This window comes from Coffea arabica, chromosome 11e, assembly GCF_036785885.1.
Source record: "Coffea arabica cultivar ET-39 chromosome 11e, Coffea Arabica ET-39 HiFi, whole genome shotgun sequence".
Lineage (NCBI taxonomy): Eukaryota > Viridiplantae > Streptophyta > Magnoliopsida > Gentianales > Rubiaceae > Coffea > Coffea arabica.
In genome coordinates, this window is record NC_092331.1 from 11,495,066 (window position 1) to 11,522,851 (window position 27,786).

Genomic DNA, 27,786 nt, shown 5'->3' on the forward strand with positions numbered 1-27,786 from the left:
ATTGCCATAAATGGTCCTATTAGAAACTAATTCTTGCAATCAATAATTGGTAGACATGCAATAAAAATGTGTCCTAGGCCTCCTGATCTTCTAAACAAACATGTAAGAGTAGAAGGGTTTCATGAACATCCTCCTAATGAGGAATGTTATATCAACGGATCCCAATCACGAATTAAAGATTCGCGAAAAAAGAGAGAAACTCTAAAAAACTGAGCAATTCCAATAAAGTTTGATAAAAGTTGATAAGAGAATGAGATATTACTTAGGTCCTATTTGGTAAATAACTCCCAATAAATATCTGGGTAAAACTTAGGCCTCGTTTGGTGAATGAGTTTTTTGGGTGTTTGTCTAAAATTTTACTGTAATTTACTGTAAAAATTGTAGGAAAAATTTTTAAAATGATAAACTTTTTTCTTTTCTTTTTATTTCTTTTTCTTTCTTTCTTTCTTTGTTCTTTTCTTTCCTTTCTTCTTCATCTCCTTTCCCCGTCCCTACCACCTCTCTCTTCCCGTTGGAACAAGAATTTTTTTTGCTCTTTTCTATCTCCCCTCCCCTCTCCCTCCTTTCCCGGGTGTTTTCTAGTCGTGTGACCAGATCGAGCAAAGGGGTAAGGGAAGGGTGGTGGGGGAGGGAGAAGGGGGTGAGAGGTGGCGGGAAAGAGGTGAGGAGAGGGGCAGTGGAGAGGAAAAGGAAGAAGAGAGAGAAAAAAAAAGAGGTGGCCTTTGGTGCCGGTCGATCTTGGCCGGCGGCGAGGTGGTGGTGGGTTGAGGTGGAAAGAGAAAGGAAGAAGAAAATTTTTTGTGTGTTTTGGATATTTTGAAGTATGTAGTTTAAAAATTTTGAAGAGTTTTTTGAGATTACTGTAGTTAAAGTTGTTAAAAAATTGGTAGGAAACAAACTTAACCAAAAATTTGTTTGCCAAACAGGCCATTAGTTCTAGGAATGCTTTGAAAATCCTTGTTAGAGGGATAGTGAAATCTTGTTATCCATTAATATCTAAGGTCATGTTATTCAATAATGGTAATTGAGAAAAATTTTTTGCTCTTTTTTGATTGATTTTTATTCATAAATTCAAGTTATTATTCAAGTTATAGTAATTTATTGTTGAATTTGGATTATTTATGTTGAATTTGGCTAGGTATAAAGTTAATTGAAAATGCATAAAAGTTTCATAAATAAGGCAACCTGTTTAGACTTTGTTTTCGATGATGTGTCAATTATGTTTGTGAACTTTAATGACACAAAGGGTATTCCCAGGTACAATTTATGAACGCCTGGATAATCAAACCAATTGTCCCAGCTCCGGAAGAGGAAACTGGTATCATTTGTATGCAGAAACTGACAAGATGGGTTGACAGGTGTCGAGCGTGTGTAATAATAATTACTAAAAAGTCCTAATTACCACCACAATTAATTATATAACAAATCCAAGTACTGGAGCAGGGACCCTAGATGTGCAATAGGTTACTTGATTCACCCTACTCCTAAAGAGTTTGTTTGATCCGATACACCAGCATTGTCTATAAAAGTATTAAATTTGCATACAATGGCAAGTAGGGTCGATTCCACAGGGAACGGATAAGAGGTTGTTTCTTTCCAAATCAATAGAACAAAATTGGGGGATATCTAAGGGAATAAAGATGGAAATAAAATAAACAAAATTCAAAAACTAACTCAACAAGTACAATTTACTAAAAATAACAATTAATAAAATTCTATCCAAAGGATCAACTCTTCAGACACGGTCCAATTAACTGATCATCGATGCAAAGATATTTCATTCATTCGTCACTAGGTTGGTTATAGCCACCAACAAGCTCTGACAGTCAATTCTTCCTTACTTTTTCGACAGCCAAGGTACGACCGTTGACTGCTTCTCTAACCAGGAAACAACATTAGGTACGACCGTAGGAATTTAATTATCCAGTTGTATTAAAGTTAGAAGAACCCAACCCTAACCAATAAACACGCTAAGAGGGTTTATTTAAACTAAATCTTACGTTTCCCCAACACAAAGCCAATTATGATGGTTGTCACTAGTTGTCAACTAAACGAACAATTACGGATTCAATTTAGCTAACGTGACAGTAGACTATTAAATTAAATTAAATATCCGGCCGTTGATACTCAATTAATAAAATAACCATGAACAATTAATCCAGGAAACGCACGAATAGTAACAAATTGGAAGAAATAGTGAAAGTTCGATTATATCTCACAAATGTTATTGACCGCGCCTTCGCGTTAACCCTTGGATAGAGGAGAAATTTAGCCGTTCCTCATCATAACGATCTTGCGTGGTTTAATTAATTCCATCCACACAATTGTCAAAGAATTGAGAAAGATGAATTAACAACAGAACAAACGAAAAGTCCTGCTTTTATTTGTGGGTTTCGTGTTCGTACTGGAGCCACGAAGGGAAAAGCAAAAGTCTAGCCAAAATCATACAAAATCTAAAAGCAAGCCGAGATAAAATCGTCTGACAAGGAAAACTAAAAGCTAAACTATATATCACACATGATTCTGGCTTTGTTTCTATTGGCCGTCGAAAAGAAAGAAAACGTCTCCAAAACAAAAGCAAAAGCTAATCTCTTCTTATCACGTGAATCTGGCTTTCCTCTTTTTATATCTTCCAAGTAGCACCGCCAGCAGAAGGAAAAATGTCCAAGGGCAAAGCTTTCTCTAGGAGTTCTAATCCTTTGCAACTCCACGGCCCATGTGAATCTGATTTCCTAATTGCCAACTCCTTTTATCAATCCCGTGGGGTTCGTCTTTGGGGTGTATCTCTTCAGTTTTTGGCGTGGGCACGCCATGAAATAAATAGTCTTCTGGAAATTTGCCTCAAGATATCATTTTTAACACCAACCATCTACAATTTATACAAAATATGAAATATGAGCAAAATCTCAATACTTAGCGCAGTAAGTAGCCAAAATTAGGACATAATAACAGTGTAAAATGTGCCCAATAATTGCTCTATCAAATCCCCCCACACCTAGGCAATACTTGCCCTCAAGCATTTCGAAACTCAGAAGCACAATCAAGATAGCAGCGGTTTCATAGTCACCTACACTAACACAAACATCTCGCATTCCTGACAATGTCGCCAAAATTAGAATACACCGGACGAGTAGTAATCCAAAGAATATGAGCAGTAGTACTCGTCACTTCCAAGAAAATGTATAGATATTAGGGACGCTCAAATCAACACCACGGAATGACATTATCATAGGTTTGCACATTTATCACATCTCCACCACTCAACAGTGAACTCAATACAAAAATCAAAGGGACTTTAATAGGGTTGTAATGGGGCTTAGGTAAAAAGCGGGATAAGAAGGTAAAAAATAAGGCGTAATGTGTCAAGAGAATGTCCGATATCCACTACATAACCTCAACACTTTACTGGAGCAATTCCACGAACAAGGCATTTCCATTTGCTATACCCATTGTGCAAGTGTCGAATTTTTTTTTTTTTTGAAAAAGGGGAAACGTCTTGCAAGGCGTGGGCACGCCCTGTAAGCCAGAGTGTTCTGTTCACCATCTTATTGACAATTTCTCCCATTTTTTTTCTTCTTGCGATCTTAGATGCACAGAAACAGCACCATACAGCATCTATTCTGACAACACTTGCGACTCTAGATTTATTTTTCTTGCGCAAACAATGAAATTCAGACATCTCTTAACGACACAAGATTGAACAAGAAAGTTTAAAAAGATTCTGGGTTATCAAACAAGGCAACAATCAAAAGAGAAGGCTAAAAGCTCAAATTGGTTCACTATTGGGAAACAAGATGAAGGCATGGTTTGTAGAAAGCTAAAGAAGGTTAGATCCTAAATGCCCTTATCATTTCAAATGCATTCAGTTCAACAAAATGTGGTCTCGACATGTATGAAATAGTAAGTTCTAGAATACCAACACCATGTGTGATACCCACTCAACAACACAAACGAAGCAAACAAAAATAATGTGCTCGTGCATGGCTCAAAAACTCCCAAAAGTTTCAAGAATGGGTCAAGTCCAGCATATCCACATTTAGCGATATTGCCAAGGAAAAGCAAAATGCACAGCAAGCATATATGACCACATACACGTGCACCTTGATTGTATAATCCATCATAGTAAAATGCTCTAGCAAAAAGTGAACCAACTACACATTTTTTCTTTATTTTTTCGTTTTCTGATTGTTTCATTTTTCCTCTTTTTTTGCCCTTTTTTTTGTTTTTTACGAACGAAAAGAAATAATAGAAACAAAAAGAAATAATAGAAATCACCCCCCCACACCTAAAATCTACATTGTCCTCAATGTAGTAAAGACAAAATAAACTGTAAGGTTAAAGGGGCGAACTTCCCTGACTGTCGAGAGGGTGTAGCTAGACACTAAAGGGGAAGAGGATGAGATTGCTAGAATCCAATATGAGCAAAAAAAGCTGCCTGATTTTCCGCCTGAATACGGGCAAAAACCTGCAACGCTGCAAGACGGTCATCGAGGCCCTCAACTCGCTCTCCTAGCTAATGGACAGAATCTTGGAGGGAACGGTATTGGGCATCCCAAGCAGGGGGAGTATGATAGAAGGATGGACCTGCCTGATCAGTGAAGGGCGGTGAATGTGGCGGCCCCACCTCCCCCTAAGGCGGACCAGAGGGTTCGGCGAGTCGCCTGCCCAACTCTCGCCGGGACTCACTCACTCAATCATCCAACATCATCAAATATAATTCGTAAATAAACTTTACTTCTCGCATAAGCCAAGTACTTAAACAAACCGTACCATTCAACTTACTCTGTCCAAAAGTACAATTTCAAGCATCAAAGAAAATGTCTAACTTAAAATACTTAAATTCAACTTAATTTACAATTTAAAATTTCTAATCCAGGGTACAGAAGCACCACAGGATTCACATTTTCCCAAAGACACAAAAGTCATCCAAAAGATACTAAAGTTTTCCCCTAAGTACATATACAAAAGTGGGCATTCAAAATATAACATTTCTTTTCTAGTTCTCCAAGACTTCATGCAACTCAGAACCTGTCAAGGAAAACAAATTGGGAGGGATAAGCCAATAGCTCAGTGGTGCCTCGAAACATGCAATTCACATAGGGCAATTTAACAAGTACAAATGGACAAGTAAGCAATTAACAATTTAGGAAATCGAAATAACATGACAAGAAAAGGATACGGGGCTCTCAGGGGCCAAAGTCCACACGCTTGATCAGGAAATTTTTAGTAGTTGACACTCCGTCAACTTTCACTACCTAACCTCCATGTAGAATATTTCCTACTCTACTTATCTCCTAGCAACGACTTCCCCCTTATTTTCGGGCCCGACTCCAACACGAATTTTGCAAGCATTTTTACCAAGACGGCAGAGAGGTAGCTCCCACTCTAATAGAGCGTGGTACGTGCATCCGTTTGGTTTATTTAGTCGACGAGACCACGCTCCAATCGACATTACAACACTTGTACTTGTGATATTTCACGCAATCACATAGCATGTAACATTTCATGATATCTCTAGCAAGTACTTTTAACAAGTAGTTCAACTAGCAGTTAAACACGATTCATGCAAGAGACACTCACCTCAAGTGAAGAGTCTAGAATTCCAAACTTTGATCGAGATTGTGCTCTTCACCAACTCCTAAAATCATACAAATATTTCACATAAATTTCCACTTTTGAGTTGGCGAATTTAACTCGAGTCAACTAGCATTTAATTTCACTCAAAAATCCCAAACTAGTATTAATCGTTTTCTGAAAGTGAAATCCACAAATTTCGAGTGAAATTAAATTTTGAGGTTTCTTTAAAACCAAAAACTTGCTAAATTCGTCAAATATTTCAATAACCAAGTTCTGGAGTCATATAAGCAATTAACACCACTTTGGTGTCACAGGTTGAGAAAAATCACATTTACCCATTTAGAGGAATTTTCCCTTCTAATTTTCCCCAAAAATATCTTGGGAAATTCCTTTAAGAGGAAATCATATAAATCAAGTAAAACTAGTCGTTGGAATTTCTATAAAATAGAAACTCCTTAAGTTTGCCAAATTCCATTGACCAACTTGGTTCAAGGATTTTTATGAAAGCAAAAACTTGAGTTTTCAAGAAAGTTTTCAGATTTGGCATATTTCTCGAAATAGGGCATTTGGTCTAATAAAATTCAAGGTTATTGGCTCGAAGTGGACCTAGCAACAAAGGTTAATGCTAGAAAACATTTTCGGGACAATTTAGTCCACATTTAATCAAAATGAAATCCAAACGTCAAAATCATTTCTAATTTCAAACAAAATTTCTGTTTTGGTAGCCTCGTGAAGAATAAAATTTTGGCCCACTTTTGAACGTAAACTCTACTAGATTTTGTCCCCAAATGGGGCTATACACACCCCTTAACTAAACACATGTCAAATTGGGTTCATGTTAACGTGAAGATTATTCAACATGTCTCATGCAAAGCTGAACAAATTTCCAAGTGCATTCGGTACAAGTAGTCCCTTTTCTCTTCAATTTGTCCAAAATTTTTCAACTACTTAAATGCTACATTTTTACCCAAACAATACTTCACATATAGGTTAACATGTTCACAGCTCAAATGGTTCAAAAACTTGTCAAAACCAAACCCCAAATTCGCCCAAAAATCTGGAAATTTCCAGAATTTTTGGGACAGTTTAAGGGCATTTTTCTCTTTGATTTTTCAATGGAATTTCCCATTGTACCAAAGCTGCATTTTCACCAAAACTGCTCTACACATATAGGTGAACATATGCATGATTTAAATAGCTCAATAACTTCACAAAATCCAGTTCAAGAATCTGGGCAAAGTTGGAAGAAAAACAGGCCTGCTGGTTCGGTTGTAGAGCAGAATTTTTCTCTTCTTTTTGATCAACCATTTCCAACTTCTAATTCATACTTTAAGTCCCTAACAATCACCACTAACTAGTCTAGCCCCCAAACAAACAATCCAGTTCATTACCTAAGCGAAATTTGCAAAACATCAACAGGTACAAATCTGGAAAATTTTCCCTTCTCTCGGCAGCACCCCAGCTTCATTCTAAAAAAAATTTTCTGAACATTTAACCACCTCAAAACATACATATAGCACATAAAACACCTCTAGCTTCATCAATCATTAGCTTAGAGGATCAGCAACCCAACATGTTTCACCAAGACAAGCTAAAACTTCAAGAACCAAAAGCTGCAACAAATCTGAAATTTTGGCTAAGGGGTGAAGCGGAAGTTTTTGGGTTACCTTTGGTGGTTGTTTACTAGCTAAATGAAGTGCCTAGTTCCCCAAGTTCTCTCCTAGAATCACTGAGGTCAGTCGGCACCCCTTGCACTCTGTTTTTCTCTTGGTCAGACTAGTCCGCAGCAGCACAGCAACGATCGAAGGTTGAAGCTGGAAATGGAAGGTGAACGTTGGGGTTGGGAATGGTTGAAGATGGAGGGCTGTTGGAAGCTGGGAATGGCCGTGGCTCTTACCTCTTCTTGCACCAGATGATCGAGCTTGAAGAGAAGAGAAACGGCTGGTAGTTGGTGATAAGATGGGTTGAAAATGAAGGTAAGCTAGAGGTATAGGTTTGAAGACTTTTTGGGCATGCCATTAATGGTGACAATTTCGAATTTAAATCATGTTTAAGCACGAAATTCTTATCTACTAGTAGAAATTCCTCATCTAGCATTTTCTCAACTTAATTATACATTTTTATAACCTCTACATATCATACAGTTCAACTTAGAGCTATATTGCGTATAGGAGTGCGAAAATCCAACTTAATGTTTAACCGAACGCGAACCGTCAAATAAATTTTGAAAATTCATGTAAATTAAAATATAACATTTATATAAGTGAAAAAATCATTAATAATATAAATACACATTTTTAAATATAAATTCATATTATTTAATAATTTTCAAAGTTTAAATAATATTTATTTTAATTTTCAGAAACTAATGAAATTTTGAGACCCTCACATCCTTCCCCCCTTAAAAGAATTTTGTCCTCAAAATTCTTACCTGTTCAAGCGAATAATTCTAGGTATTGGTCCTTCATGTCCCTCTCTACCTCCCAAGTTGCCTCCTCGACGTCGTGATTTTTCCACAAGACTTTAACCAAGGCAATCTTCTTATTTCTCAATTCTTTAATTTCGCGGTCCAAAATTTTAATGGGTCGCTCCTCATAGGTCAAAGACTCGTCTACTTCAACTTCAACTAATTGAATCACATGACTTGGGTCGGGATGATATTTCTTGAGTATAGATACGTGGAAGACATTATGAATCCTGCTCATAATAGGAGGTAAATCCAGCTGATAAGCCACTTTTCCAACTCGTTTAAGAATTTCAAAGGGTCCAATGTACCTCGGCTTTAATTTCTTTCCCTTCTTGGATACTACCCCTCCTTTCATAGGTTTCACTCTTAGAAAGACTTTGTCCCCTACGTCAAATTCCAAGTCTTTTCTTCGGGGATCTGCGTAACTCTTCTGCCGACTTTGAGCAGTTTGAAGTCTCTCCCTAACCAGTTTAACCTTCTCATAAGCTTCCTCGATCCATGGAATAGCTGTCGGGTCTAAAACTCTCTTTTCTCCTACTTCATCCCAATGAATAGGGGATCGACACCTTCTACCATAAAGCGCCTCATACGGTGCCATTTGGATTGAAGCCTGATAACTGTTATTATAAGCAAACTCTGCCAACGTCATGTACTGGCTCCAACTCCCTCCGAAATCTAATATACAGGATCTTAACATGTCCTCTAGGGTTTGTATGGTCCTCTCCGACTGTCCATCTGTTTGTGGATGATATGCAGTGCTCAACTTCAATTTAGTCCCCAAAGTCTCCTGAAATTTCTGCCAAAAGCGGGAAACGAACCTAGGGTCTCGATCGGAGACTATACTTACAGGAATCCCATGCAATCTCATAATTTCTTCTGTGTATAACTTGGCTAGTTTCTCCAAAGAGTAACTCATATTCACCGTAAGAAATGTGCAGATTTTGTAAGCCTATCCACTATCACCCAAACCGCATCATGTCCCCTTTGACTTCTAGGTAAACCCGTCACAAAATCCATGGTAATATGCTCCCATTTTCACTCAGGGATTTCTAAAGGTTGTAACAAACCAGAAGGCTTTTGATGTTCTGCCTTAACCTGCTGACACACAAGGCAAGTTTGTACAAATTTCGTCACATCCCTTTTTAAGCCATCCCACCAATAAAGCCCTTTCACATCCTGATACATCTTGTTAACTCCAGGGTGAATAGTATACTTGGACCGATGTGACTCCTCTAGAATTTCTCTTTTCAAACCCTCTTCACTAGGTACTACTATCGATCCCTAAATCTCAAAATGCCTTCAGGTCCTAGCTTAAAATCTAGGGTTTCCACCTTTCCCACTCTCTCCAAATAACCTTGTACTATCGGATCATTCCTTTGAGCCTCCTTAATTCTTTCTAACAAAGGGGATTTTAAGGATAGATTTCCAAACAAGATTTTCAACTTTTCTAAACGAGGATTCCAACCACTCGCTTCTTCTAACATATCCCATTCTCTCACCATTAGACCCGCTACTTGAGCCCTCCTACTTAGTGCATCTGCAACCACATTTGCTTTTCCAGGGTGATAATTGATTGAACAATCATAATTCTCAAGAAATTCTACCCAACGCCTCTATCGCAAGTTCAACTCCTTTTGTGAAAACAAGTACTTAAGACTCTTATGGTCGGTGAATACCTCAAATGTCACCCCATACAAGTAATGTCTCCACTTCTTCAAAGCAAAAATAACAGCGGCTAACTCTAGGTCATGGGTCGGGTAATTCATTTCATGAGGTTTCAATTTCCTAGAAGCATAGGCCACAACTTTTCCCTTTTGCATTAGAACACAACCTAACCCTTCTTTAGAAGCATCGGAATATACTACATACCCATCAACTCCCTCAGGTAGGGCTAATACTGGAGCCGTAGTCAATCGCCTCTTCAATTCTTGAAAGCTCGCTTCACATTTAGGGCTCCAAATGAACTTATGGTTTTTCTTAGTTAACTCCGTCATTGGCCCAGCAATTTTTGAGAAATCTTTTATAAAACGACGGTAATAACCCGCCAATCCCAAGAAACTTCTAACTTCAGTTGGATTCTCTGGTTGTTTCCACAAAGTAATTGCCTCCACTTTAGTTGGATCCACTGCAATTCCATTCTTAGAAATTCTATGACCCAGAAAAGAAATTTCTTCCAGCCAAAATTCACACTTACTGAACTTAGCGTAAAGCTTGTGTTCCCTCAACACTTGTAAAACTATCTCCAAGTGCTTGGCGTGATCCTCTCGGGTCTTAGAATATACTAGAATATCATCTATGAATACCACCACAAATTGGTCCAGATATTTCTTAAAGATTCTCTGCATTAGATCCATGAAAGCAGTTGGGGCATTGGTTAACCCAAAAGGCATTACCACAAACTCAAAGTGCCCATATCGAGAATTAAAAGCGGTCTTAGGTATGTCTTCCTTTTTAATCCTCAATTGATAGTACCCTTGTCTCAAATCTAACTTAGAGTACACCACCGATCCTTGCAATTGGTCAAATAATCCATCAATCAAGGGCAAAGGGTACTTATTCTTAATAGTCACCTCATTCAAACCTCGATAGTCAATGCACAATCTCAAACTCCCGTCCTTTTTCTTTACAAACAAAACTGGAGCTCCCCACGGTGAGTCACTTTCCTTAATAAAACCTCTTTCTAGTAGGTCCTGCAACTGGATCTTTAGTTCTTTCAACTCCGCAGGAGCCATTCTATAAGAAGTTTTTGAAATTGGGGCTACTCCTGGAACCAAATCAATCTTAAACTCTATCTCCCTTTCAGGTGGCAAAGATGTTAATTCTTCCGGGAAGACATCGGGAAAATCTCGCACGATTGGCACATCTTCTAATTTCACTTGATCACTAGGGGCGTTAATTAAGAAAACTAAGAAACCCTGGGCTCCCTTGTGAAGCATTTTCCTAGCTCGAATCCCTGAAATCAAAGCAGACGAAACTAATCTACCCTTTACATCTAGCTTGAGAGTTGCCTCACCTGAGATGCAAAATTTCACCACTTTAGCCCTACAATCTAGTTTAGCATGGTGGTAAGACAAAAAGTGCATTCCTATAATCACATCATACCCCTTAAGGTCCAAACTCACCAAGTCAACTAGCATTTTTCGCTCCCCAACCCAAAATTCACACTCCTTATACACCAAACTAGTAAGTATGCTTTTATTACCCGTAGGAGTCCTAACTTCCAAATCATAGGGTAATCGTACAGGCTTTACATCAATTCCACACATAAAAGCAGGATTAACAAACGAATGAGTCGCACCAGGATCAATTAAAACCTTAGCTAATCGATGAAAGATTGGAAGTGTACCTTCGACTACCTCCGAAGGGTCAGGTACAGGTTGACTATCTAGGGCATAAACCCTGGCCGAGACCTTTGGCCGACTCTCTCCAGAAGCAGTTTGCCTAGAACTTGTGGCACCTCCTTGGCTTCCCCCATTCTCGGAAATCTTAGGACAATTAGCAATTTGGTGCTCAGCACTCCCACACCTGAGGCACTTGCTTTCCTTTCTCCAGCACTCATTTGCGGTATGATTGGCTTTTCCACAGTAACCACAGGTTATCTGAGGGGTTGACACTTGTACACCTTGTGGAGCACTCCTAGCGGGTCCCCTTCCACTTTTACCTCCTCTCACTCCAGATCCTCTCGCCACAGAGCCTCTAGTTCTAGCACCCCTTGCTAAAGCACCTCTTGATGCACTAGGGATATTCACTACCCCAATTCCTCTACCCATCTTAGGCGGTGGGGCACTTGTAGAAATTGGGTCCCTGCTACCACTAGGGGCATTCCTTTTCCTAGCAAAGAATGACTTAGATTGGGCTCTAGCCGTCTCAAACCTCTGAGCTTTCTCTACGGCATCACTATACGTGTTAATTTGAGCAGTTGCTAGCCCCTCTTGAATCTCCACATTGAGCCCTTGCACAAATCTCCTAATGCGTCTCTGCTCAGTGGCTATCAGGTCAGGGGCATATCGGGCTAATTTAGTGAAGTGGGTCTCATACTCTGCTACACTCATGGCCCCTTGTTTGCACTTAATAAAGTCGTCCTCCCTTTTCTCTTGGACTAGAGGTGGAAGGAATTTGGCATTAAACTCACGGGTGAAGTTTGCCCAAGTACTAGGGGTACGGTCTCTATTCCACTTATCCTTAATCAAATTCCACCAAGACCGTGCAGCTCCCTCAAATTGAAATGACGCAAAAGTCACCTTCCGCGTCTCAGTGTAATCCAATGTGGCAAAAATATCAGATATTCTCTCCCACCATCCCTCAGCTATTTCAGGCTCTGGCCCACCTTGAAACTTAGGCGGTCCAAACTTTAGGAACCTCTCCAAGGCCCTATCTTCAGTATCTAACTTCCCACCAGGTTGTTGATGCACTGGTCCAGGACCTTGACGGTCCGTCAAACGTTCTAGCACTTCGATTATCCTATTAATAGCGGTGGCCATTTGATCTCCGCCCCCGCCCTCGGGTCCCCGATTTTGGTTCACTTCCGATACTGTATCGCCCCCTTGATCACGAAGGGGTTCAGCCCGTCTCCCTCGACCTCGGCCTCGATTTCGGCCTCGACCTCTACCACGGGGATCCATACCTAGTTATGCCTAACGCAAGACAAGAAGTAAGTATGCAGAAATTTACGCAAAGTCTAAAGAGCAACGCAGGAAAATTACGTAAAATTGAGAAACAAAGCAGAAAATTATGCCAAATGAAGATCAACTTGAGGGCGATAAAAATAACCACAACTAACACATATATTAACATTCGAAATTCCTACAATTAGCATTTCGTTGGGATTTTACAAAAATATAGCACAAACGTGCTACAAGGTGCAACCAGTCATTCATAATCAAAAGAAGTGCAACACCACAAAAGCAAGTCATACAGTTACAAAAATACAATGGCCCAAGGTTAGCACCATCCTAACCAATGTTTACCGGTTACAAGTCAAAAGAGAGTTTAACTAAGCCTAGTCCTCAGCGGGACCATCAGATGGATTCCTCTCATCAGGATCCTCTTCTGGATCCTCCTCCGGGTCCTCCTCTGCATCCTCCTCAGTACTAGGAGCTACCTCTAAGATCTCGTCCATCACCTCATCCACCAGCATGGTAGCATCCGCTAGTATCCCAGAGGCTCGCTCACGAACTATGTCTCTCATCCTAGTCAAGCTGTCCCTCGCTCTCTGCAGCTCTTCACGGTCTGCCTCAGCCCTAGCTCTCTCCTCTATCACCCGTCCAGTCAGCTCTGTTACCCTATTCTACAGATGAGTCACCATGGCACCTAACTCATCCACGTCCTGAATCAGGGCCAGGTTGGAATTCACCAACTGGCGACGCTCATCGTCTATAGCCAGAACCAAGCGGTTGGGGTAAGAGAAGGTCAACCTACAGTCACACCTAGGAACCCTGGTGGCGGGCGAGTACTGAACACGAGCTCCACCACCCTGAACTTGATAAAAAATAGGCCTAAGAGGCGGCGCGTGACCATTCGCGTGCCCGTTACCATTAGCAGCATGTCCATTCTCGTTAGGGTTCTCCATACCTACAAAACAGCCAAAACTTTCAAAGTTAAGCCTTAGCACCATTAATTTGATCAATTATCACTTAAAATATATCTAAATATCTCATTCCTGTTTCTAGGAATAAAATACCTAACAATTCTCTCAAATACATTCTAACATAATGCTCTGATACCACCTGTGGCGGCCCCACCTCCCCCTAAGGCGAACCAGAGGGTTCGGCGAGTCGCCTGCCCAACGCTCGCCGGGACTCACTCACTCAATCATCCAACATCATCAAATATAATTCGTAAATAAACTTTACTTCTCGCATAAGCCAAGTAATTAAACAAACCGTACCATTCAATTTACTCTCTCCAAAAGTACAATTTCAAGCATCAAAGAAAATGTCTAACTTAAAATACTTAAATTCAACTTAATTTACAATTTAAAATTTCTAAACCAGGGCACAGAAGCACCACAGGATTCACATTTTCCCAAAGACACAAAAGTCATCCAAAAGATACTAAAGTTTTCCCCTAAGGACATATACAAAAGTGGGCATTCAAAATATAACATTTCTTTTCTAGTTCTCCAAGACTTCATGCAACTCAGAACCTGTCAAGGAAAACAAATTGGGAGGGATGAGCCAATAGCTCAGTGGTGCCTCGAAACATGCAATTCACATATGGCAATTTAACAAGTACAAATGGACAAATAAGCAATTAACAATTTAGGAAATCAAAGTAACATGACAAGAAAAGGATACGGGGCTCTCAGGAGCCAAAGTCCATGCGCTTGATCAGGAAATTTTTAGTAGTTGACACTCCGTCAACTTTCACTACCTAACCTCCATGTAGAATATTTCCTACTCTACTTATCTCCTAGCAACGACTTCCCCCTTATTTTCGGGCCCGACTCCAACACGAATTTTGCAAGCACTTTTACCAAGACGGTTGAGAGGTACCTCCCACTCTAATAGAGCGTGGTACGTGCATCCGTTTGGTTTATTTAGTCGACGAGACCACGCTCCAATCGACATTGCAACACTTGTACTTGTGATATTTCACGCAATCACATAGCATGTAACATTTCATGATATCTCTAGCAAGTACTTTTAACAAGTAGTTCAACTAGCAGTTAAACACGATTCATGCAAGAGACACTCACCTCAAGTGAAGAGTCTAGAATTCCAAACTTTGATCGAGATTGTGCTCTTCACCAACTCCTAAAATCATACAAATATTTCACATAAATTTCCACTTTTGAGTTGGCGAATTTAACTCGAGTCAACTAGCATTTAATTTCACTCAAAAATCCCAAACTAGTATTAATCGTTTTCTGAAAGTGAAATCCTCAAATTTCGAGTGAAATTAAATTTTGAGGTTTCTTTAAAACCAAAAACTTGCTAAATTCGTCAAATATTTCAATAACCAAGTTCTAGAGTCATATAAGCAATTAACACCACTTTGGTGTCACAGGTTGAGAAAAATCACATTTACCCATTTAGAGGAATTTTCCCTTCTAATTTTTCCCAAAAATATCTTGGGAAATTCCTTTAAGAGGAAATCATATAAACCAAGTAAAACTAGTCGTTGGAATTTTTATAAAATAGAAACTCCTTAAGTTTGCCAAATTCCATTGACCAACTTGGTTCAAGGATTTTTATGAAAGCAAAAACTTGAGTTTTCAAGAAAGTTTCCAGATTTGGCATATTTCTTGAAATAGGGCATTTGGTCTAATAAAATTCAAGGTTATTGACTCGAAGTGGACCTAGCAACAAAGGTTAATGCTAGAAAACATTTTCGGGACAATTTAGTCCACATTTAATCAAAATGAAATCCAAATGTCAAAATCATTTCTAATTTCAAACAAAATTTCTGTTTTGGTAGCCTCGTGAAGAATAAAATTTTGGCCCACTTTTGAACGTAAACTCTACTAGATTTTGTCCCCAAATGGGGCTATACACACCCCTTAACTAAACACAAGTCAAATTGGGTTCATGTTAACGTGAAGATTATTCAACATGTCTCATGCAAAGCTGGACAAATTTCCAAGTGCATTCGGTACAAGTAGTCCCTTTTCTCTTCAATTTGTCCAAAATTTTTCAACTACTTAAAGGCTACATTTTTACCCAAACAATACTTCACATATAGGTTAACATGTTTACAGCTCAAATGGTTCAAAAACTTGTCAAAACCAAACCCCAAATTCGCCAAAAAATCTGGAAATTTCCAGAATTTTTGGGACAGTTCAAGGGCATTTTTCTCTTTGATTTTTCAATGGAATTTCCCATTGTACCAAAGCTGCATTTTCACCAAAACTGCTCTACACATATAGGTGAACATATACATGATTTAAATAGCTCAATAACTTCACAAAATCCAGTTCAAGAATCTGGCCAAAGTTGGAAGAAAAACAGGCCTGCTGGTTCTGTTGCAGAGCAAAATTTTTCTCTTCTTTTTGATCAACCATTTCCAACTTATAATTCATACTTTAAGTCCCTAACAATCACCACTAACTAGTCTAGTCCCCAAACAAACAATCCAGTTCATTACCTAAGCGAAATTTGCAAAACATCAACAGGTACAAATCTGGAAAATTTTCCCTTCTTTCGGCAGCACCCCAGCTTCATTCTAAAAAAAAATTTCCCAACATTTAACCACCTCAAAACATACATATAGCACATAAAACACCTCTAGCTTCATCAATCATTAGCTTAGAGGATCAGCAACCCAACATGTTTCACCAAGACAAGCTAAAACTTCAAGAACCAAAAGCTGCAACAAATCTGAAATTTTGGCTAAGGGGTGAAGCGGAAGTTTTTGGGTTACCTTTGGTGGTTGTTTACTAGCTAAATGAAGTGCCTAGTTCCCCAAGTTCGCTCCTAGAATCACTGAGGTCAGTCGGCACCCCTTGCACTCCGTTTTTCTCTCGGTCAGACTAGTCCGCCGCAGCACAGCAACGATCGAAGGTTGAAGCTGGAAATGGAAGGTGAACGTTGGGGTTGGGAATGGTTAAAGATGGAGGGCTGTTGGAAGCTGGGAATGGCCGTGGCTCTTACCTCTTCTTGCACCAGATGATCGAGCTTGAAGAGAAGAGAAACGGCTGGTAGTTGGTGATAAGATGGGTTGAAAATGAAGGTAAGCTAGAGGTATAGGTTTGAAGACTTTTTGGGCATGCCATTAATGGTGACAATTTCGAATTTAAATCGCGTTTAAGCGCGAAATTCTTATCTACTAGTAGAAATTCCTCATCTAGCATTTTCTCAACTTAATTATACATTTTTATAACCTCTACATATCATACAGTTCAACTTAGAGTTATATTGCGTATGGGAGTGCGAAAATCCAACTTAATGTTTAGCCGAACGCGAACCGTCAAATAAATTTTGAAAATTCATGTAAATTAAAATATAACATTTATATAAGTGAAAACATCATTAATAATATAAATACACATTTTTAAATATAAATTCATATTATTTAATAATTTTTAAAGTTTAAATAATATTTATTTTAATTTTCAGAAATTAATGAAATTTTGAGACCCTCATAGTGAATCAGTAAGAGGGACAGTCAGAGGAACCCGAGGTCATGGCCCGCCCTCGCCAGCAGGCGTCATCTGGCATACATCTCCCATTTTGAAAATAACTCCCATTCTCTCCAAGCTACGCAAATCCAACGGTTCAATCTCTCGAGCTAGAGTGAACTTGTGTTCTTTGTCGAGGTCAAGCAATCCTAACCGAACGGTCATGTGAGTAATAAGCGAGCCCATAATCACCGGCTTATGCCGCTTTTGAATGACTGATTACATCTGTGTGGCTGCCCAACACCTAAAGTTGACCTGTATCTTATTGCGCATGCACCAAAGAAAATAAAATTCGGCCTTGGCAAGGTTGCCCGAGGCGTCCTTCCGGCCTGAGAAATTGTAGGCTAAGAACCTGTGGATGACCTTCAAGACCGGATCCTTAAGATAAGAGGCCTTGGACTGGCTCAAATCATAAAGTTGAGGGTCCGTAGACCACTCTCTCCATATGTCAATGTAATCACTAGAAAAAGATCTAGTGTAATCACACGCACTGTTTCTATACATCCCGGAGGAAATGGTATCCTCACTGACAAACCCCAAAAGTAGATTAAAGTCATTAATGGACATATCCTGTGGGGTACCTCTTAATTTAAATTTAATCACCCTCTGCTCATCCAAAGTGATGAATTCATTTTTAGTGAAATCAAAAGTAGAGTAGAATTCATAACACAGCTCCTCAAATGTAGGATAGTCAAGGACCAAGTACCGCTCCCAACCAATTGCAGTGAACAACTGTTCAACCTCTCGTGCAATTTGCAAATGATCGAGGGTTGGGGCATGGAAACACTTACACGGAGCAAAAGGACGCGACAATAAGCCAGTCAAACGGTCCTTTTGTTCCTATGTAAGGTCAGTGATAGGTTCCCCCCAACTGCTAGGAGCTATAGTACTCTTAGAGAGACCTAAACGGGACCGAGTGGGGGGTTGAATTGGGGCTCGTCTCTTACGAGGCTGGGACCCAGATGGCCCAGAAGTTGTTGCCTTTTTCGGGAGGCATTCAGAGACCACAGAAATGAATATAAATAAGCACAGAAACAGCTAGGCAACCACCAAAGGGGGACAGGGGACCACAGTCAACAGATAATACTCAACAATCAACAACCCAGCAGCAGAGAGAAACACAATTACCCCACCAGAATAACGACAAGGCAACAAACACAAAAATGCCCCACTGGCGTCACTTGGCAGGCAACAATAAAGAAAACAGATCCAACACCCCACAAATTAAAATATCAGTCAATAATAGTTAACAATCGGTGAGTCACTGACCACGTGTACCAAATATCAGATCCACCAGAGCCCACGGATATTTCAAGTCCAAATTCGAGTCAAATATAGCACAGATTCCAAATTTAACGACTAGTGACAAAAATATAGTAAAATAGAGATACCACTATGCCACGCTGGAGGAGACCGTGGTGGTGACGCACGACGAGAGAGGCGCACGAGGGAGGTGCGCGCTTGCTGGGCAAGGTGTGCGGTTGACTGGCCCGCGGCGCACGTGAGTGCTGCTAGGCATGCTAAGCGCGCGACTGCGGTAGGGAAGTGCTTGCGCGAAGGCCGCGTGCTGGCTGGGACGCTGGCAAGCGCGCTGGGCTGGGCTGGGCTTGCGCTATGAAAAGGGCGAGCGTGCAGAGGCGCGCTGGTCGCGCCTAATCTGGTGGGTGGAGCACTGTGAAGCGCAAGCTGGCTGTAGTGCGCAAGTGCGCCCTTGATCTGGGCGGTCCTGGCAGGTGCACTGGTGAAGGCATGCGTACAGTCGCGCGCTTGTTGCTGCTCGAGCCCGATTGCGCGTGCTGCTGGGTTGACGCTCGCGCGCACACGTACTTCGCGCCCAGGAGATGGCCTCGTGCTGTGCCGATGGAGCGGTGAGGCTGCCGGGTGCGAGCGAGGGAGCTCGCGGGCACTCGTTGGGGGAGATCCGCCCTGGGCAGCGTTAGTGGACTCGCTGCGTGCTCGTGCGTGGTGAATCTAGTGGGCAAGGGCGGCGTTCAACCGCGGTTGGGAGGGAGGTGGCGACGGCGAACGAAGGGCGATGGCGGCGGACCAACAAGAACAGGAAGAAGAAGACTGAAACTAGGACAAAACAAATTGGAAAGGGATTAGACAAGATCAGACAAGACAAGACAAGAAAAAGAAAAAGTAAAAAAAATGGGGCTAGAGAAGGTCTCGGTCAAAAAATTTTTTCCTTTGACTTTCGTTTTGAAGGGTTGGAAGTCCTGGGCACGCCTTGGAGGATATGGTCTTCTGACCATCGCATAAAAATGTCCAAAAGAGTTCCCTTCAAGGTCTTGGAACCGATAGTCTCCACTTTGCACAGTGCTCCTGGCGTACCCTTGTAAGGCGTGGGCACGCCTTGAAAATCTCAGTCTTCTGTTAATCACCACAAAAACACTTATAATAGAAGAATAGACCAGCAAAATTGCAAAGTAACGAAAATTGGCAATAACTAATACTGCAGTCTTTGGGTTGCCTCCCAAGTAGCACCTTTCTTTAATGTTTTTAGCTAAACACAGTAATGGTTGTTTAAGCCACACAATTTGGATCATCAAGACATATGACCTCCACTTGCTCACTATTTAACCCCTCATAATAGTGCTTTAGACGGTGACTATTCACCACAAACTTCTTCTCTGTCTTCAAACTTTGAATTTCCATTGCACTATAATGAAAAATATTAGAAATGACAAACAGACCAATCCAACGCGAACACAACTTACCCGAAAAAAGCTTAACTCTCGAGTGATAAAGTAGGACTTTTTGCCCTACGGCAAATGACTTTCTTGAGACATGTTGTTCGTGAAAGACTTTGCTCCTCTCCTTATAAATTGTGGCGTTTTCATAGGCTTCATTTCTTAGCTCCTCCAACTCTTGTAATTGGAGTTTTCTACGTCCCCCGGCCTCCACAAGATCCATGTTACACCGCTTAATTGCCCAGAAAGCCTTGTGTTCCAATTCTATTGGGAGGTGACACGGTTTTTCAAAAACTAATTTGTACGGGGACATTCCAATCATCGTCTTATATGCGGTGCGGTAAGCCCATAGAGTATCTTCCAACTTCAAACTCCAATCTTTTCTATCTGGCCGCACCATCTTTTCTAAGATTGACTTAACCTCTCTATTCGATACTTCGGCCTGACCGTTCATCTGCAGATAATAGGATGTGGACACTTTGTGGAGCACGCCATACTTACGGAACAAGGCAGCGATCATTTTATTGCAAAAATTAGTGCCCCTGTCACTCACTATAGCTCTCGGCATTTCAAAGCGGACAAAAATGTTAGATTTTATAAATTCTGCAATCACTCTCGAATCGTTAGTCCGGGTGGCCTTTGCCTCCACCCATTTGGAAACATAATCGACAGCAAGCAAAATGTACAAGAAACCAAAAGACGAGGGAAAGGGACCCATGAAATTTATACCCCAAACATCGAAAATTTCAATAAAAAACATGGGGGTTTGACTCATTTGGTCTTTACGAGAAATATTCCCCACCCTTTGACACTTATCACAAGATTTACAAAATGAATATGCATCCTTAAACAGAGTGGGCCAATAGAAACCACTTTCCAACACCTTACGAGCTGTTCGCTTTGGCCCAAAGTGTCCTCCACATGCAAATGAATGACAAAAAGTTAGAATAGAGTGAAACTCACCTGCACTCACACACCTTCTTAGCACTTGATCCGAGCATTGCCTCCACAGGTAAGGGTCGTCCCAAATATAGTGTTTGGCTTCACTTTTCAATTTATCTCTCTTAACTTTTGGCCAACCTGCAAATAACTGATTCGTTATCCAAAAATTGACAATATCCGCATACCAAGGTACTGACGAATCAATGGCTAGTAATTGCTCCTCGGGAAACGATTCTCTCAACGGCGGATCCTCCTTATTCGTAAGCAGTCGGCTCAAATGATCAGCTACTAAGTTCTCGGCCTCGCTCTGATCTTTAATTTCTAAGTCGAACTCCTGCAGGAGTAAGATCCACCTTATGAGTCTCGATTTTGCATCCTTTTTCGCCAGCAGGTACCTCAAGACTGCATGATCAGAGAAAACAATTACTTTTTCACCCAATAAATATGACCTAAATTTTTCTAGTGCAAAAACAACGGCTAGTAATTCTTTCTCCATCGTGGAGCAGTTAAGTTGGGCTCCACTCAATGCTCTCAACGCATAGTAGATCGTGTGCGCCGCCTTGCCTATCCTTTGCCCCAACACGACTCCTATGGCATAATCACTCGCGTCGCACATGATTTCAAACGGCAGGCTCCAATCTAGGGGTTGAATGACGGGCGGCGACGTCAATGACTTCTTTAATTTATTAAAAACCACCTTGCATTCACCGGTGAAATCAAATGCCACGTCCTTTTACAGCAACTTGAACAGGGGTACTCCTATCTTTGAGAAATTCTTGATGAACTTCCTGTAAAATCTTGTATGACCCAAAAAGGAATGTACTTTTCGTACACATACCGGATAAGATAGAGCAGAAATAAGATCTATTTTAGTTTTATCTACCTCTATTCCCTTAACCGACACAACGTGCCCTAAGACAATACCATGCTGTACCATAAAATGACATTTTTTCTAGTTAAGAACCAAGTTTGTTTCTATGCATTTTTTCAAAATTAGAGCTAGATTATCAAGACATTCATCAAAGTTGTTCTCGTATACACTAAAATCATTCATGAACATCTCAATAATCTTTTCTACATATTCAGAAAAAATACTTACCATACACCTTTGGAAAGTTGTTGGAGCATTGCAGAGACCAAAAAGCATCCGATGGTAAACGAATGTACCAAATGGGCAGGTGAATATAGTCTTTTCCTGGTCCTCCGGCGCTATCGCGATCTGAAAGTACCCTAAAAAATCATCCAAAAAGCAATAGTAAACACGACCAGCTAACCTTTCTATCATCTGATCAATAAAAGGGAGAGGAAATGGTCTTTTTTTGCCACAAAATTTAGTCTTCGGTAGTCAATGCATTGGCGGCAGCCTATAGCTTTCCTGACTGGGACCATCTCACCTTCCTTGTTCTCCTCTACAGTCACTCCCGCCTTCTTCGGGACCACTTGAACGGGGCTCACCCAAGGAATGTTCGAGATAGTAAAGATAATCCCCACCTCTAGGAGTTTAAGTATCTCCTTTTTCACAACTTCCATCATTTGGGGTTCAACCTCCGCTGTGTCTGTCTTACCGATTTCGCATCATCTTCGAGCCTTATCCGATGCATGCATAAGGACGAACTTATCCTTTTGATATATGTTATACTCCAACCAATCGCCTCCTTATGATCCCTAAGGATGCGCACCAGTTTGTCCTCTTGGCTCGGAGATAAGTGTGCAGACATGATTACCGAAAGTGTCTCTCGATTTCTCAGGAATGCGTACTTTAGATGTTTCGGGAGAGATTTAAGTTCTAGTTCCGGTGTCTGCACAACTGACAGCAACAATTTTGTATGAGATTCTGGCACAAAAAGAGAAGTAAGTTCATACCTTGGATGAATGGTTGGAAGTAAATCTAATGCTTCAAATGCGTGGTGCAACTCATCTCTCATATCCATATTAAGGGTTACACCCAACCCAAGATGTTTGATCAAGGCCACTTCCAATGTATTTTCACCATCCAATTCGAAAGTTTCCTGTACAAGGGGCTCAATGACATTCAAAACAAAGACTGAGTTAGATTTCTCTGGATACTTCATCGCCTCAAAAATATTAAATTTACAGTTTCACCATCAAACTCCATTGATAAAGTACCCTCATTACAATCTATTTTAATTCTAACAGTGCTAAGAAACGGTCTACCTAACAAAATAAGTGACAGATTTATCGATTTCTCATCCCCCATATCTAAGATATAAAAATCTGCTGGAAAAACTAACTCATTTACCTGAACCAAGACATCCTCAACTAGCCCCTCTGGATAAACATTGGTGCAGTCAGTTAGTTGGATTATGATGGCCGTTTCTTTTAATGGCCCGAGATTTAGGGACACATAAATGGTTTTTAGCATCACATTGATTGACGCCCCTAAATCTAATATAGCTTTTCTAATCGATGTATTTCCTATTTTACAAGAGATCGTGAACACACGTGGATCCCCACACTTGGGTTGGAGCTTTCTTTGGAGTATGGCCGATACGTTTTCTCCCACAACTACTCTTTCGTCGCTTCTCAACTTCCTCTTATGGGTGCATAAATTCTTGAAAAATTTTGCGTACTTCGATACTTGCTTAATTGCATCTAACAAGGGGATGTTGATCTCTACTCTGCGAAATACGTCCAGGATCTCTTTCTCTTTCTTCGCTTTCTTCGTCTTCTCCAACCTGCATGGAAAAAGAGGTAAATTAGATTTAATGGGTACCGATGGAGTAAGAGTTACCTCAGGGTCTCCACGGATGCGTCCTTCTTCTTCCATCTCCTTCTCGATCTCTTCTTCACTTTTGCTCTTTAGGTTCGTGGCCTTAGGCCTTTCTACTTCTTTATCATTCCTCAATGTCATGGCACTTACATTCTTAGGGTTTGCCTCGAGTTGCGATGGCAATTTTTCAAAAACCTGGGACTCTAAGCGATTAATCGCAGTCGCCATGTGACTCATTTGAGTCTCCAGATTTTTCATACCCGATCTAGTGTCCTATTGGAATTGAGCAGTGCTCGTGACCAATGGCCTCGTTTCTTGCTGGAGCTGAGTGGTGCTCGTGGCCAGACTCTTGACAATATCTTTCAGAGAGCTTCCTGAATTAGAGGACAAAAGTTGAGACTTTTGTTGCCATGGTTGCTGAAATCCTGGTGGGCGATTTGAGAATAAATTCTATGGCCTATTCCTATAACTGAAGTTGGGGTGATCTCTCCACCCCGGATTGCACGTATTAGAGTATGGATCGTACTGCTTACGAGGTGTGGGTACGCCTCCAGTCATATTTACTTATTCAACCCCATCCTCTTGTAAAATAGGGCATGAGTCAGTGGGATGGCCCACGTTTGTGCAAATTTCACAAACCTTTGTTTGATGTACGTTCCCCATAGCTAATTTGCGCACAAAAGATGTTAACTCTGATATCTGCTGTTGAATGGACGACGTCTCTACTTCATTGACCCTACGGATAGGGTTACTCTCGTGAAAGCCAAACTGTTGAGAATTTTCTGCCATAACTTCAATGAGCAGCCATGCTTCTCTCGGCGTCTTATTTGCCAGTGCTCTCCCACTCGCAGCATTAATGATACTTCTGTCAGATGACTAAAGTCACTCATAGAAGTATTGGATCAATAGTTGCTCGCTAATTTGATATTGTGGGCATCTAGTGCACAACTTATTGAACCTTTCCCAATAGTCATATAGGGATTCTTCAAGATACTGCTTAATGCTGCATATCTCTTTTCTTAGACTTGCAGCGCGGGATATAGGGAAGAATTTTTTCAAAAATTTCTTTTTCAGTGGGGCCCATGTTGTGATACTATCTACAGGTAGGTAGTACAACCAATCCTTTGCTGTATCCTTGAGGGAGAAAGGGAAGGCTCTAAGTTTGATCTGCTCCTCAGTAATTCCTGAAGGCTTCATACTGGAGCATACCACATCAAACTCCTGGATGTATTTATGGCGTTCCTCACCCGAGAGGCCATGGAATGTGGGTAAGAGGTGAATTAATCTCGACTTCAGTTCGAAGGAGGTATTCTCAGCTAGAGTTGGAAATGTGATGCACAACGGCTGTTGGGGCAATTCCGGAGCAGCTAACTCCCTTAGTGTTCTTGCATTCGCCATAGGGATGTCCTTTTGACTTGGGTCACTTGAATTATCACCACTCGAATCTGTTGATTCAACCTCAGGATCCAGTCTCTGAGATGCAGTGCTAGATTGCTCCTCTCTGAGTTGTCTAGTCTCTTTCCTAATTTGGCGCGCAGTCTTCTCTACTTCCGGGTTGAAAATCAATTCGCTTATACGAGAGAACGAGGCATAAACTAGAAAAATGCCAGAAAAATCCAAAGAGAACAACTTAGAAAAAATTAAAATTAACCAAAACACCGTTCCCAGGCAACGGCACCAAAAATTGACAGGTGTCGAGTATGTGCAATAATAATACTAAAAAGTCCTAATTACCACCACAATTAATTATAGAACAAATCCAAGTAGTGGAGCAGGGACCCTAGATGTGCAATGGGTTACTTGATTTACCCTGTTCTCGAAGAGTTTTCTTGATCCGATATACCAGAATTGTCTATAAAAGTATTAAATTTGCATACAATGGCAAGTAGAGTCAATTCTACAGGGAACGGATAGGAGGTTGTTTCTTTCCAAGTCAATAGAACAAAATTGGGGGATATTTAAGGGAATAAAGATGAAAATAAAATAAACAAAATTCAAAAGCTAACTCAACAAGTGCAATTTACTAAAAATAGCAATTAATAAAATTCTACCAAAAGCATCAACTCTTCAGGCATGGTCCAATTAACTGATTATCGATGCAAAGATGTTTCATTCATTCGTCACTAGGTTGGTTATAGCCACCAACAAGTTCTGACAGCCAATTCTTGCTTACTTTTTCGACAGCCAAGGTACGACCTTTGACTGCTTCTCTGACCAGAAAATAATTCTAGGTACGATCAGAGGAATTTAATTATCCAGTTGTATTAAAACTAGAAGAACCCAACCCTAACCAATAAACACGCTAAGGGGGTTTATTTAAACTAGATCTTACGTTTCCCCAATACAAAGTCAATTATGATGGTTGTCATTAGTTGTCAACTAAACGAATAATTACGGATTCAATTTAGCTAACGTGACAATAGGCTATTAAATTAAATTAAATATTCGGCCATTGATACTCAATTAATAAAAAAATTATGAACAATTAATACAGGAAACGCATGAATAGTAACAAATTGGAAGAAATAGTGAAAGTTCGATTAGATCTCACAAATGTTATGGACCGCGCCTTCGCGTTAACCCTTGTGTAGAGGACAAATCTAGCTGCTCCTCATCATAATGATCTCGCGTGGTTTAATTAATTCCATCCACACAATTGCCAAAGAATTGGGAAAGATGAATTAACAACAGAACAGACAAAAAGTCCTGCTTTTCTTTGTGGGTTTCGTGTTCGTACTGGAGCCACGAAGGGAAAAGAAAAAGTCTAGCCAAAATTGTACAAAGTCTAAAAGAAAGCCGAGATAAAATCGTCTGACAAGGAAAACTAAAAGCTAAGCTATATATCACACGTGATTCTGGCTTTGTTTCTATTGGCCGCCGAAAAGAAAGAAAACGCCTCCAGAACAAAAGCAAAAGCTAATCTCTTCTTATCACGTGAATCTGGCTTTCCTCTTTTTGTATCTTCCAAGTAGCGCCGCCAGCAGAAGGAAAAATGTCCAAGGGCAAAACTTTCTCTAGGAGTTTTAATCCTTTGCAACTCCGCAGCCCACGTGAATCTGATTTCCTAATTGCCCACTCCTTTTACCAATCCCGCAGGGTCCATCTTTGAGGTGTATCTCTTCAGTTTCTGGCGTGGGCACGCCATGAAATAAAGAGTCTTCTGAAAATTTGCCTCACGATATCACTTTTAATACCAACCACCTATAATTTATACAAAATATGAAATATGACCAAAATCTCAATATTTAGCACAGTAAGTAGCTAAAATTAGGACAAAATAACAGTACAAAATGTGCCCAATAATGACTCTATCATGGGTTGTCGAAAAATTCCACCCGCACAGCTAATAGTTGCATTAAGATCGACGAGTCCAGTTTTGATAGTTGCCTCAAGAGTAGGGTCAGGAATAGGACATTCCGCTGCTACAGCTAAGATCACATTTGGGTATCCCTTAAGTGCCCGGGCAAGATCATCCAAGTAAGTCGTGTTTCCGCTATGGATGTGAAGCTCTACGCCATCTACAACAGCTTTGCCGAATGGACGGTCGCTTGAATCACCGCCTAAGTAAGTGTTCTAGATATAGGCTACCACTTCTTTTGCATTTTCGACGGAAGAAAGCATCGGTTGTCCTGCGAGAGTAATAAACACTTTGGTCTGATTTTTCTGGCAAGATTCTATGTCTGCTGCGCTCGGCCAAGGATGAATTATGTGCAATTGAGGCATATGGCCACTGCCAAAATCTTCCAGACAGACAATATTGACGTCGGTAGTGAATTCTTGCCTGTAGAACTCAGCCAAACTTGATGGTTCTGAATGGCCTCGGCCCCAGTATCAAACAATTCCAGCAGTTTCGGAGGACCCAATCAGAGAAGCAATCAACAGGAATGTTATTGCTGAGAACTGTGGTTGCAAAGAGGCAACCAATTTTTTTTTCTTTCTTTTCAGTGATTTTTGCAGCTTTGCTTTGGTGAGTTCACTTGCATAATGACTGACCATTTTATAGATGAGTTTATCTCAAGTGGATGTTCAGCATCTAGAAAATCCAAACATGCGTACAAGAAAACGTGAATGGCATGATTTCTCATTTCCGTGCTCAAAAAGGTCAATCGCATTATTTTTGTGTTTTTAATTTTGCAGGAGACTACCGTTGTACTCGCCTAACCTCATTCGCAACTGGATGAAGAAAGATTCTTTTTTTTTTTGAATTTTTTTGGACATTACATGGCAGCTATGGGGGAAGGGGAATAGGTAAAAATGA

General features: G+C 40.6%; 1 non-coding gene and 2 pseudogenes across 1 annotated transcript; 1 reads left to right on the plus strand and 2 right to left on the minus strand.

Moving 5' to 3' along the window:
• Positions 1-1,146: 1,146 nt before the first annotated feature.
• LOC113718137 (acidic endochitinase-like) lies at positions 1,147-27,524 on the minus strand (annotated as a pseudogene).
• Positions 2,907-12,666, minus strand: LOC140021477 (uncharacterized; annotated as a pseudogene).
• LOC113719750 (small nucleolar RNA R71) lies at positions 24,448-24,554 on the plus strand. The gene has a single exon (XR_003455007.1). It is a non-coding gene; the product is annotated as a small nucleolar RNA R71 (small nucleolar RNA).
• Positions 27,525-27,786: the final 262 nt, after the last annotated feature.